Source organism: Amblyomma americanum, chromosome 9, assembly GCF_052857255.1.
Source record: "Amblyomma americanum isolate KBUSLIRL-KWMA chromosome 9, ASM5285725v1, whole genome shotgun sequence".
Classification (NCBI taxonomy): domain Eukaryota; kingdom Metazoa; phylum Arthropoda; class Arachnida; order Ixodida; family Ixodidae; genus Amblyomma; species Amblyomma americanum.
Window position 1 is genome coordinate 69,114,189 of NC_135505.1, and position 12,357 is coordinate 69,126,545.

At 41.1% G+C, this 12,357-nt stretch overlaps 1 pseudogene; it reads left to right on the forward strand.

The window, feature by feature from the left end:
• LOC144103407 (uncharacterized) overlaps positions 1-12,357 on the forward strand; it is a 171,790-nt pseudogene that overhangs the window by 28,836 nt on the left and 130,597 nt on the right.

A 12,357-nucleotide genomic window follows, 5' to 3' on the forward strand; every position in this document is an offset into this window, starting at 1 on the left:
ACCTTTGGTGTCTTATTGGCAGTGGGCTATATCATAGCTGAAATCTTCAAAGACCACAGGGGCTCACCAATATCTCTATTCGCTGCCCACCTCTTGCGATGTACACACTGAGCCCTGTGAAGTTTCTTAGGTGGGTGTGGGTCTTTAAAACAGGCATCAAGAGATCATTGCCTGTTTGCTATGGCTGGTCCACTCTTGTCACTGGCAACTGATGACATGAGCATTTATGCATTATAACACTGCCATCGACCTCAACAAGGAAAAAGGCTAGTGTTCGCAAAAAGACACTTCATGAGCGATATAAGTTCGCAAGCAATAAATTTGGTTGAGGAAAAATTTTGACTTTTAGGGTCCTAAAACCCACATCTTCTGTGATAAAAAGGCATTTCAGTATTACTGCAGAAATTTTATAGGACAATCGGACTTCTAATCCGACAATTCTGCAAAAGCAGTCGGATTTGTCCTTGACGTCTGCTTGAATGCTTTTACTGTAATGAACGCCTTTACTCTCAGCTGAAGCTTCACTCATGCGACAGACTTTTCTGGGGTTAATGTCGGTGGAAGTGAGTCAGGGAGAGAGAGGGGGGAAGGCGGTTGGCGGTGGGTGTGAGGGCAAGTCTCTAGACTGCGAGGTTGGTTGGGATTGGGAGGCAGCTGGTGGCTGAAGGTTTTGAAAGGCAGCTGGACTCCCCACTTCGTGTTTAACGCAAATTTTACAGTTGCTTTTATAATAAGTGGATGCTTCTCTGTAGTGATGAAAGATGTGCTGATGGCGGCTAGCGCTTTTGGAAAGTAGAATTAGGCGATTTTTTTAGATGGTGCTTGTGATCGGTGTAGTAGGGTGGAGGTAGCGTGCAACAATGAGTGGGTGGGCAACCCCATAGCTAAGCGGCAGCGATGGAAAAGGCGATGGTCGATAATGATGATGGAGAGTGTAAAGTGAAGGTTCAAAGTGGAACACTTCGATTGGGCTGGAAGCTTCACTTCATTAGTCATGAGATTCATGAGGTTGGAGGTAATGTAACTGTGATTTCACTGCCTCAGCGGTTGCTCAATGCTTATGATGCTCGGCTGATGACACCAATTACGTAGCTTTGATCCCACCGAAATAATTTTTTTAGAACTTGCCTTTTTGTTTTGTACCTATAAAGTCGCAGCCGCAATAAAATGTGCCGTATTGGATCATGAATGAACATAGATGCGCCAAAATGATCCCAGTGCTGATAGAAATAACTCATCTTTTATTACGGAGCTGCGCATCAGATGACAGGAGCGAATCCCGAGATTCTGTTCCAGGAAGCATGTTACCTGCAGGCAGGATTATCTGCCAACGTTTTTAACAGATGAATCTTTCTGGATACAGAAACTAACAGTTTTTGATTATCCTCATTCGTTAGCTCCGGCGAAATGCTGTTGGAGGTATAAAAGGACTGAAATTTGCGTCCATCTTCGCCAGGGCAGCACAGTGAAAAGGCGATCACTATATGTTGTCAACCACTGGTTTGTGCGACTATAGTGAAATATACGGCTTGTTTTTTTTTTAGTGCAAAGATGCTCCTTTCAATCACTAGGCCGAAGATAGCAGTATTTTTAACTGGGACAGACACGACCGGCGAAATAAAATACCGCCATATTAAAAACAGTCCACGCAAGGTACGTGACGTAAAATGCACGAATGATGTCAGTATTAAATAAAATAATCCAAACCTATCGGCGAATACGTGGAGGAGTGAATGCGCTGTGTGCGAAGCTTAGATTTTGTAGGATTACCAAGAAAGCCCAGTAGAGACCTTCACTTCTGGAATCGCGTATTTTCGGTTTTTTTTTTGTTCTGACCAACCCTAAGCGCCACTCTAATAACCCTGTTTAACGGCAGTAGTCATGGTTATGGGAACGGGTAATTAGAGCACAGATACGATCACCGAGCGCTGCAATGTTTATCTGGGGCTTATGTGAGCTTTCCGTAGGAACAGCCATCGTTACGAGCGTTGCAGCTCAGCAGAACGGTAAGCGTTGGCTTACACGATCTCCGTTTTCTGGAAAACTGGGACGCTGCAGCTGTGCGTTTAGAGCTTGTAGAAGTCTTTATGAAAGCGCTTTTGTGGTCTCATCGGTTCTGCGCCTTTTATTGTTTGCGCTACTTTTGTACTAATCAAGAGCCATCTAGCCCAACTGGACGCTTTGAGAAGCTTAGTAATTGTGTTAATGTCAGGTTACTGGGGCAGAGTCTTTGTTACGAATATTTTAAATCAACTAATTTTTTGTTGCGTAGGGAATATTTCAAATTAAGGAAGCTAAACCGTACTCAGTACTAATAACTCCGTGGAAGAGCTTTCCAATGAATGCTTTTTTTCAGATTGAGAGAGCCTAATTAAAAATCACAGTTGAAACAACGTTCTACTGCTGCACACAGCGTCCTCAGTCAAGCTATGTAAGGCAACGCTTGTGAAAATAATAATATGATGATATTCTTTATTTCATCGTGGTGATGAACGAGGTTGTGGGTAAAAGCTGCTCATAAACGGCAGCTTGACATAGGCCCACTGCCCCTTCTACAGGGCAACGACAGCAAAGCAAGGAAAGACACTCAGAATTGAACATATAGTCTTTTCGCAATTTCGCAGAGCCAAAAATAAGGGTATCAAAAGGAAATAGAAACAACAGAGGGTACGAAGCAGTACAACAAACACAGGAATAAATATAGACATTATAGGAATACAGGTGCAGTTTTTAAGAATGTATGCAGTGAAGCTGTCGTAATTCATGTTTAGAAATTTTAAGCAAGTCAGTCCCGGATTTTTTTATAGCTGTTTAGTAGTGTTGGAAGTGTGAGGGATAATTTTCCCATTGCGCAGTTGGTCCTAGAAGTTGGTACAATCCATTGTTCTTTATGACGGGTAGGGTAACTCACAGTCCTCTTTTCCAGTAATGAGAACTCATGCAGAGATTCAAGATGATATTTTAGTTCGCGCTGGAATGGAAGCGCTAGCTTATAATTGTAAAGATTGAATGCTGGTATTATGTTTGATTTGGGGAAAAGACCTTGCGAGTGACTGTTGTATGGTAGATTAAAAAGTATTCTGATATGCTTTTTTGAAGTATAAAGATCTTTTGCAAATTTGTATACGTGGTTGTGCCCCATATCAGGAAACAGTAATTAAGATGAGAGGTAAACAGGGAATTATAAAGCAGGATCTTTACTTGATGCGGGAGATACGATCTGTAATAGGAAATAATGCAAACTGCTCGAACTAACATAGTTCAAACAGCATCAATGTGACTATCCGATAGCATGATCTGTGAAAATGTAACACTCAGAATATTAATATTATTTTTGATTTCTATTTGTGCACCATCATAAACTAATATTACATGAGAATTTAACTGCCTTGATATAGGTCTAAATATTACAGCTTATGTATTAACTTTTGTGTTTAAATTGTTCACTATTGACCACGTTTTAAGCTTGGTAAAGAGAGAATTCGAGTCATTGTGTAAGATATGGCAATCTGGAGCAGATAAAAATATACTAGCGTCGTCGGCATACAACACGTATTTAGGCTTAGTAGAGAGGTTAGTAAGATCATTGATGTAGATGTTAAAAAGAAGAGGACCAAGAATGCTGCCCTGAGGAACACCTTCAACTATCGATTTTCAATTAGAACGGTACGTTTCGAATTGAACGAACTGCTGTCGAAAACTGAGATATGAGTTGATAAGTTGAAGAAAATGTCCTCGGGTTCCATAAATTTCTAGTTTCTTCCACAAAGTGGAGTGATGAATACATTCGAATGCTTTAGAAAAGTCGACATAAATGCTTAGTATAAAGTTCTTTTGTTTGAAATTCGGACAAAATAATTTTTTTCTGTTCCAGCTAAGGTAATTCGGTCCATTTGTTTTTCTAAATTCACACTGAGCCTCTGAAATAAGTTTGTGTAAATCGAAGAACGAGCAAAGCTGATAATGGATAAGTGTATCCAAGCCTTTTGAAAATATGAGTAAGACGGAGATGGGTCGGTAATTATTCATATCATTAGGATCACCCTTTTTGAAGAGCACGGATACTTTAGCGATTTGCATTTGTTTTGAAAAACACTTACTCGTTAGGAAAAGGTTAAAAGTATGGGTTAAATGTGGGCATAAGATATCCAACACATATTTCACCGGACGTGTCTGAACTCCTTCAGCGTCGCAACTTGAACTATTATTTAAAGGAAAAACTGCTGTAACTTGATCCTTTGTTACAGGGTTTAGAAAAGAAGATGAATTTTTTCTAACGGGCATAAAATTGTAAAAATCTTCAAGTGTACTTTGATCAGAATAATGAAGTCACTGCTCATAAAAGCAATCTGCAAGGGCACAGCCAGACACTTCAGAGTCATTTATTGACAACTTTTCGATTCCAGGTGAAATTTTCGTGCGTTTAAAAACTGTGTTAAACTTTTTTCATATGAGGTCACTTTTCTTTACGCAAATCTGGGATTGAGAGTAAATGTATCTAGATGTGCTTATGTTAACCTCCTTGTTTAATTTATTTCGGAACGCCTTAACTTGTTCAAGGTATCAGGATCTTTTGTTTTAATAAACTTATGGTAAAGCATGTTTTTATCGTTGATTTTTCGGCGTAGTTCTGGAGTTATCTAAGGTTGCGGATTTTTTTACCTAGCTAAAAAGTGTTATTGAAAAAGTTCGCTTGTAAACCTGCAAGAACTGGCTCATAAACTTTTAGTGCCCTTCATCGCAATTTTTATCTGCATTACTCATGTAAAGTCTTACTTCAGTAGTTCAGCCCTGAAGCTGTCTAAGTTTCACATAGTAATAAATGAAAAAAAATATGTGGTTGGCTGTTGCATCCTTCTAAATTTGCTTCTTTACCATAACAAATCTCTAAAGATGGTCGTTAGGACCACGCGATATAGCTCCCGCTGTCATGTCTGTAATATCAAAATTTGTCACAAAAAGGTCTAGCAGTGTTTATTGTCTTTCGTAGTTCGGTCCGTTAATGTGATTGCATTATCGCAATCGTTTGATGTAATAAGCGTTTTCATGTTTTTTTTGTTCGTTAGTGTTGGCTAACCAATCTATATTAAAGTCGCCGGCTGACGTGACAGAGTAGCTGATTGCAGAAACAAAATCGAGAAACTGGCCGTAAAATAAGAAAAAGTTTGACACATATACATTTGGGGGGCGGTAACAAACAGAAAAAAGATGCTTATTTTCATGAACTCATAATATTTCAAAATAATCACATAGCAAACAAAAAGGAGGAAGCAGTTCACAGTTCACATTCGGCTTCACCAATAACATGACTCAACCACCGCGATGAATTTTTCGTTTTAAGGAGAAGGATTGATAACATGAAAACGAAAGATATCCTGACGGTCTTTACACGAAGTTTCAGTTAACATGACAGCGTCAAACAAAAAAGAAAATCTAGAGATAAGACAATCCATTTCTGCCTTCTTGTTGCAAAGCGACCGAACGTTTAATTGAAGACATTTTAGTGAATTTTGGTGCTGGTTCATTGCAACTGCGTTTACATCCCCTGGAAGAAGGTAATTGTCATTAGCCATTTCAAACTCCGACAGCACTTTTTAAACCAATTTGTTGGACACATTATATCATGCTATGACGGAAGGTCACGCATATTGCGCACTACGATTGCCGACTGGCCATCGGCTTTCCGCATGAAAACCTTTCCATTCATAAGCCAGACATACTGATCAATGTGTATTCACCTGATCAGAGGTGTGACTGTGGACCAGCTGGTAGTGCTTCCCGTCATGAGTGACCAGATTTCCTGCGTGTGTAATTTTTATCCGTGTTTTTGCTCTCTCCGGGCAGTAGACGTTCAGTTTACTTTCAAACGTATTAATGTTTCTTTTCCCGAAGGTTAGGTTTCATATGCGAAATTTGGAAATTTTATCCGGCTGATATAGTAGCCGAGATATGTAAACATGCGATAATGGAGGTTTTAGCAGGTGCTCCAATCAAACTGGCGCTAACTGAGTCTTTGAAAAATTAGAAATGAAGATTGTAAAAATTTTAATGAACCTCAATGAATATCTATGCAAATTCAGAAAGGCTATGAGAAAGAATATATTACATGTTTGCGTCGCTCGTATAGCCACGTATATATCAGTAGGCTTGCCTAGGGTTATAACAGGTGCGCTGTGGAGATATTGAAGTGGAGTTATAAAATAGGTACTTGCTTTCATGGTGAACGATATTTCTCCTCCGGCGGTGCGTATGTAATAAAGCCTGGTTTTTGAGAGTTCCAGGGAGCGCAAAAACTGCTCTGTTGCTCAAAGTCGGATGATGGGCAATTTAAAAAGAACCATAAAAACTATCCCATATCAATTATTATTAGTTCCTTGACAAAAATTTATTAACTGACTGCTCAGCGCGACAGTTTAGCACAGCTGTTACCCTTGTTTACTGTTCAGTCAAATGGCGTTATGCGCGCAGGCTCTCGCGTGCACCTACAAATATATCCTCCAAAACAGTCAGGACATCAGCTGCTTTGCCGCATACAGTAGAAAAAAAAGCACACCTTGAATTCATACACATGACACAATGATAACTTATAAGACGAACAACACTGAAAGCATTATCTGCGACGAGAAACCAAAAAAAAGGACGAGAAAAAAAACGGCCTCGTGCTGCAAAAAAAAAAAGAAAAATCATCGTGCCTACTATTGATGCGGTCAAAGTGATAAGTACTGGTTCCCTAAAATTTCGATGGACAACATTATTACTGGTGGAAAAGTCGCAAGACTTCTGATTCACACGCTCGATGTCATCATAAACATATTTCCGGTGAACTTGCATATACGGGCACAGCATGTCATTCAAGAGCGTGTCCGTTAGACGTGATTAGTCGGGGTGATTCGATAGTCCGGTGTTCTAAATTAACGGGACCAATTGCTGAGCTTTAACGGCACTATAGCGGAGAGCAGCAATTTTACACCGCTCCAGGCTCCGACCCTTGCCGCATTGCATGCATGCTGGCGTTACCTGAATATGGACTCCTTGTGTCGCGACAGGCGCACTGGAGAAGGGGTGAGCTATTTTGTCTCCGATAATATATACAACCAAGAAACGCACGCTTCCAGTGCACTTCACGCAACACCTCCATAAAGCTTTCACGCAAGGCTTTTACTAGGCTTTCATTATGTTTTCAGTACGCACTCTACACCACTAGCTAGAAAAATCTCCTCACGTTTGAACTACGTTTTCTATACTGCAGCCTTTGTGAAAAAGAAGGAGGTAAAGAGGTTTCTTTCTCAGCATTGATGTGGCACCTCTTGTAACATACATGGGAGTCCAAACTTCCGTGTGGTCGGTGCTCTTTCTCTATGCTTTGAGATATTTCGAATCTTGACAATATTCATCAAACCTGAGCACCTGGCAGAGAATCAAATCGGTTATGCTGTATGGTTTTGACAAAGGCTGTTCCACTTCTTGCCCTGAAGAAATTTGCGCATCACCGCCCCATTATGATAACCAGCTGGCCTTTTACACTACCAGAATTTGAGGTTCTCGAATAAAAAAAATCAAACAAAAGAAGGTTGCTGGAGTGAACGCTGTATGTCACGTCCCGCAAAGGCCTCCATTGAAAATTCTAGTCTTGAGTCAGTACTCGTGTTTTGCAATTTTTTAGTTTTCTATTCACTGCACTTTTGGGAGGCTATCATATGACTCATACCCCGCAATTCCGGACCGAACGATTTTTAAGTTTGTCAAAATTATTGAACGTAATTTTTCATGTATTGTGCGATTTCTTTATAACAATCAATATATCCGCTCATCTCCTGTCAGCAGGCTTGCATTTTTTTGCTTGCTGTCAGCGTTTTTTCTATTACCAAAGACGCCTCCCATTTTATTTTCATGGCTTGCTTAACTGCTCGAAAGACAGAATAGCTTTAAACGAAAGATTTTGTTGCGCATCGGAAGAATGGACTATTAGCTGGAATGTTTCCATCACTGCCTTACAATGCCCCATTATTAATTTTTTTTTCCGATAATGCTGGACATGATGAACTCTATTTAAACTAACGAAATGCGCAGACGGATGCTTCTTTTTTCTTTATTTTAAAATTATGACGCACACATTCGCATTCGGACTTATAAGCGCGCACATACAGCACGTCTCTCATCCATGCCCACGTTTCCTTACGTTACAAGGAATAACGTCGGGCATTGCGTCCAAGAATGCGGAATGCAGATGCCGTATGAAAACGCGGCCTTGCCTTGTCAGTCTCTTCTGTTTTGCCTTTCATGGATCTGGCATATTGGAAGCTCTACCGCCGCAAACGAATCACAATGCATCCGAGAGAACAAGGCCTGGCATGCAGAGTCAACCGAAGTCATAGCCGTATTGACCTCGAGGCGAACACAGACTGGCCGATACTCTTCCCACGCGCTGTAACCCAGATCGCAAAAGGAAGAGAAACAACTAAATAAAGGAACAATATTTTTAGTCAGACACATAGAGGTTGACATTTACCAGAAGTTGGGCAGCACATTCCTTTGAGACGTCTGTCCTGTCGCGTGTACCTAGCGCACCTTTTTACTTTATACTTTTCTCGACTGAACCACAGCTTCACTTCGCATTATAGCGCTGAGTAATGGAGCGAAAGAAGGGAGACGAGAGACAAAAGAATCCGCTATGAAAAATATAAAAGAAGAGAGCGTTCGGCGGTAGAAGTAACAGTTCAACCAGCTCTTGTTTGACCAACATTTAGGGTATTTCTTCGCTCAATGTCTGTTTTTTTCGTTCCACCTTTCGTAGGGCTGTCCTTAGCCTCTCCAGTTAGATTGCTACTTGCAAGGGCAGTGCATTTGTGGCAATGCCCGAGAAGTTACTTCACAGCAGTTATTTTTACAATGAAAGGTGCAATTGCTAAAGAGCCGATCAGAGCGGGTACAATGGCGGAGGTCGCTGTAAACTTTATGCGTAACGCTTGTTGCATGAAGAGAGGAAGAAGCCAGTCGCGGTGGCATAGGAGAAGGAAATCGGTTGTCAGGCAGGAAAATAAAGGCGCAATAAATGATTCACTTCAGCCGCGCAGTGAAGGAAGAGAGGAACGTGGGAGTGAAAGAAGAAAAAGTGAAAAGTGGCGCTCTTTGATAAACCATGTAAGCCTACTATATCTTATCAATCTATATCGAACTACAAGACTGTGCATGGTGGAATAAACATGCAGCAGCGTATACGCCTTATTAAATATTAGAAAAATTTATATTACAACCATCATGCAGTACTGGGTAACAGGAAGGCCCGTTATCAGCTAGGTTCCTTGTCACAGTAACAAAGCTTTTCCATACTTGGCACCATGAATAAGAATCTGATCAATTTATATGAGCTACGCAGTACTTCCTTAGTTGTCACCCTTAAAATATCCTTCTAGATCTCCTGGCCCAGCCAATCTTACATAAGGTCTGCTGAAATATTGTTGCGATTAGAAGAATGAAACAAGTCTGAGTTAAAAAAATCCTTTTCATTGGTAAGACTTACAAATTAGGTTTCCAATTTATCATTCTATAAACTTAAAAACACACTAAGTTCACACAAAAATTACGCAATATAAAGCTCGGTACCGCTGCTAAAGGAAAAATTTAGTGAGCCCATTTGTTTTCAGAGTTTTATTTTTAATTTTTGTACACTTTGCAAATTGCGCGTATAGGCGTAAATTCGCGAAGAAAACCAGAAGACGCACTCCACGTGCAATATACGGACCATAAAGGTTTTCAACAAATCCTGGCTCCCCAGTGCAAAACAAAACTAACTAGGAATCGCAAGTTGACACGAAACCTGTTATTAAAATCAACAGACCTCATACGTTCGTAGATGTAAGTGGAATTTTATTGAAAAGCGATAAAGATAAAAGCTCTGTTTAGTATATCAACACCAAGCGCAGCTTCCATGTGGCGCCCTCCTGACTTAAAGTATTGCTCAACGTTGTCGCTCTCTGAGAAGACTGGCAGAACTGAGACCCATGGAGTCAAGGAATAGAAGCCGCCTGTCTATCGCCTTTTCTAGAATGGCGTTGCACTGTACACTTTCACAGTGTGGCTTCTATTGCTTTTTCACTGTTTTTAAACTTAAGTTCCAACCGCCAGAAAAAAACAGCGCCGGATAATACGCTGCCCAGAACGAGGTGCTCCATGCCTCTTTTCTGAATGAAGCAGTGAAAGTTCTGCATGTTTATGCGCGGAAGAAAAACGTTGAACTCCTCGCTCCTTTCTGAACGAGTAGCAGCTCGTGAGTCTCAGCCAATTGGGCGAACGTCTTTATGTTTTAACTGTTTTTCTAACGCTATACCCCCTTATTGCTTCCGCACAGGGGGGAAAATTTTCCACAGCAGCCTCCTACCTCAGGTGTCCTGGTAGATCTTTTTCTTGTGTTTTCATGACATTTGTGGGAGCAGCGTTGCCTCATTTCGAAGCAATATTCATTGCTTGTACTTTGCTCTGCTTCGAATCGTGTAATGACCTCACTCTCTTGACCGCGTGGGAAGAAAGTTATCTCTCCCTTCGCTGGAAACAATTCCAAGAATACAGCCAAATACTTCTTTCTATTCAAGTATTGTTTTCTTACGAAACCTCTATAATGGTCACTAACCTGTCTTGCTGATATCGACCATTAAACTCTGATTTCAACAAACTTTAGCTGAAGTCTGCTTACTATCAGTATAATTTCGCTCCCCTTTTATATTTCGGATTTCGGCACCAGCAATACAAAAAAATACTTGAAGTTTTACGGTGCGAAACAATTGAAGTGATATGAATTATCAAGCAGAAAATAGCGTATTTAAGTTTTGCCACAGAAATAAAATATTAATATACTTCAGCAATACTCGTTATTGGCCAACTTGGTCCATTCTCAGAATTCTTTTTTGCGCACACAAAGACAACACAATAAAGACAAGGAAGACAGAACAGAGTGCCCTGTCTTCCTTGTCTTTATTGTCTCGTCTTTGTTTGCGCGAAAATGAATTTTCATTATATTTCATAACGATCTTGGCCATTTGTTTTTGTCGATTTATATTTCTGCCTTTGAGGAAAGTTGCCTTACCTTGGCCAAGCATATATGTCAGGATATTAGAGAGATAATAGAGGCAGATTTGATTAGAAAAGCGGGTCCATCCTGCGCTAGGGCACCATCTGTCTCCCTCACTAAAAAGGAAACAATGTTTCTGTGTGCGGCCACTTGATGTCGGCAGTGCTGTCAGTTTGACGTCATGCAGCGAGGTGTATTTTGATGTGTTGCCTCTCTGTTTCCGAGCTCTTTGTCCGGTGGAGGGACAGTTCTTCGCTGTAATCTGTAGTTTTATATTATCTCCGTGTATGTCTGTAGTCTCTCGTCAAGCTCATTGCAATCGGGCGGCTCTGCTCTTGCCCGGAGGTAGAGATATCGGGCTAAGAGGTGAGCCGCCTCGTTGCCTGGAAATGACGTGTGAGCTGGTGCCCATATGAGGCTAATTTTCCTAACAATTTTCCTTCCAACTAGTATTCTCACCGCTTCTGGTGCTACTCTGCCCCTTCCGTAATTGTAGATATCTGTTTTGCTGTCGCTTATTATGTAACTTACCTTGGTGCCTACGCAAGCAAGCGCTATTGCTACTTCTTCCGCTACCTCTGGATTGCGGCTGCGTATTGTTGTTGCCGAGATTGCTTTACCTTGGCCATCTACTACCGAGGCTACTGCTGCTCCCAGTTTGCCGCTCGCCGCATCTGTGTATCCCACTGTCTCGCTGTTTACTTCGCTGAAGCGTTTGACTAGTGCTTCAGCTCTTTTTTCCCTCCTTTCCTTATTGATGGTGGGATGCATGTTCTTGGGAAACGGGTCAATCCTCAGCTGTTCCCTGATTTTTCTTGGAATATCCTGTTTCTTTTGCATGCCTCTGTCCATCTGCAGTCCCACCATGCTTAGAATGGCCCTCCCTGTGTATGTTTGGCTGAGTCTTTCCTGGTGGGCGGTCCTTACTGCTTCGGCTGTTTCTTTCAATGTATTATGGATTCCCATTGCTAGGATTCTATCGGTTGAGGTGCTTATGGGTATTCCGAGTGCTCGTTTGTAGCATGTCCTGATTATTGAGTCCAATTTTTCTCTTTCTGAAACTCGGGTGTTTAGATATGGTGTAGCGTAGCTGAGTCGGCTGATGACGTACGCTTGTACCAGCTTAACTAGGCTCCTTTCCTTTAGCCGTCTTCCTTTGAGGGCTATTCTTCTGAATATCCCAGTCATCTGTGCTGCGTAGCCTTCCAATTTCTTTATGGTTTCGTCGTTGTATCCGTTATTTTGAATGAAAAGACCTAATATTCTTATTTTGTCTAGTTTGGGTACTGGTT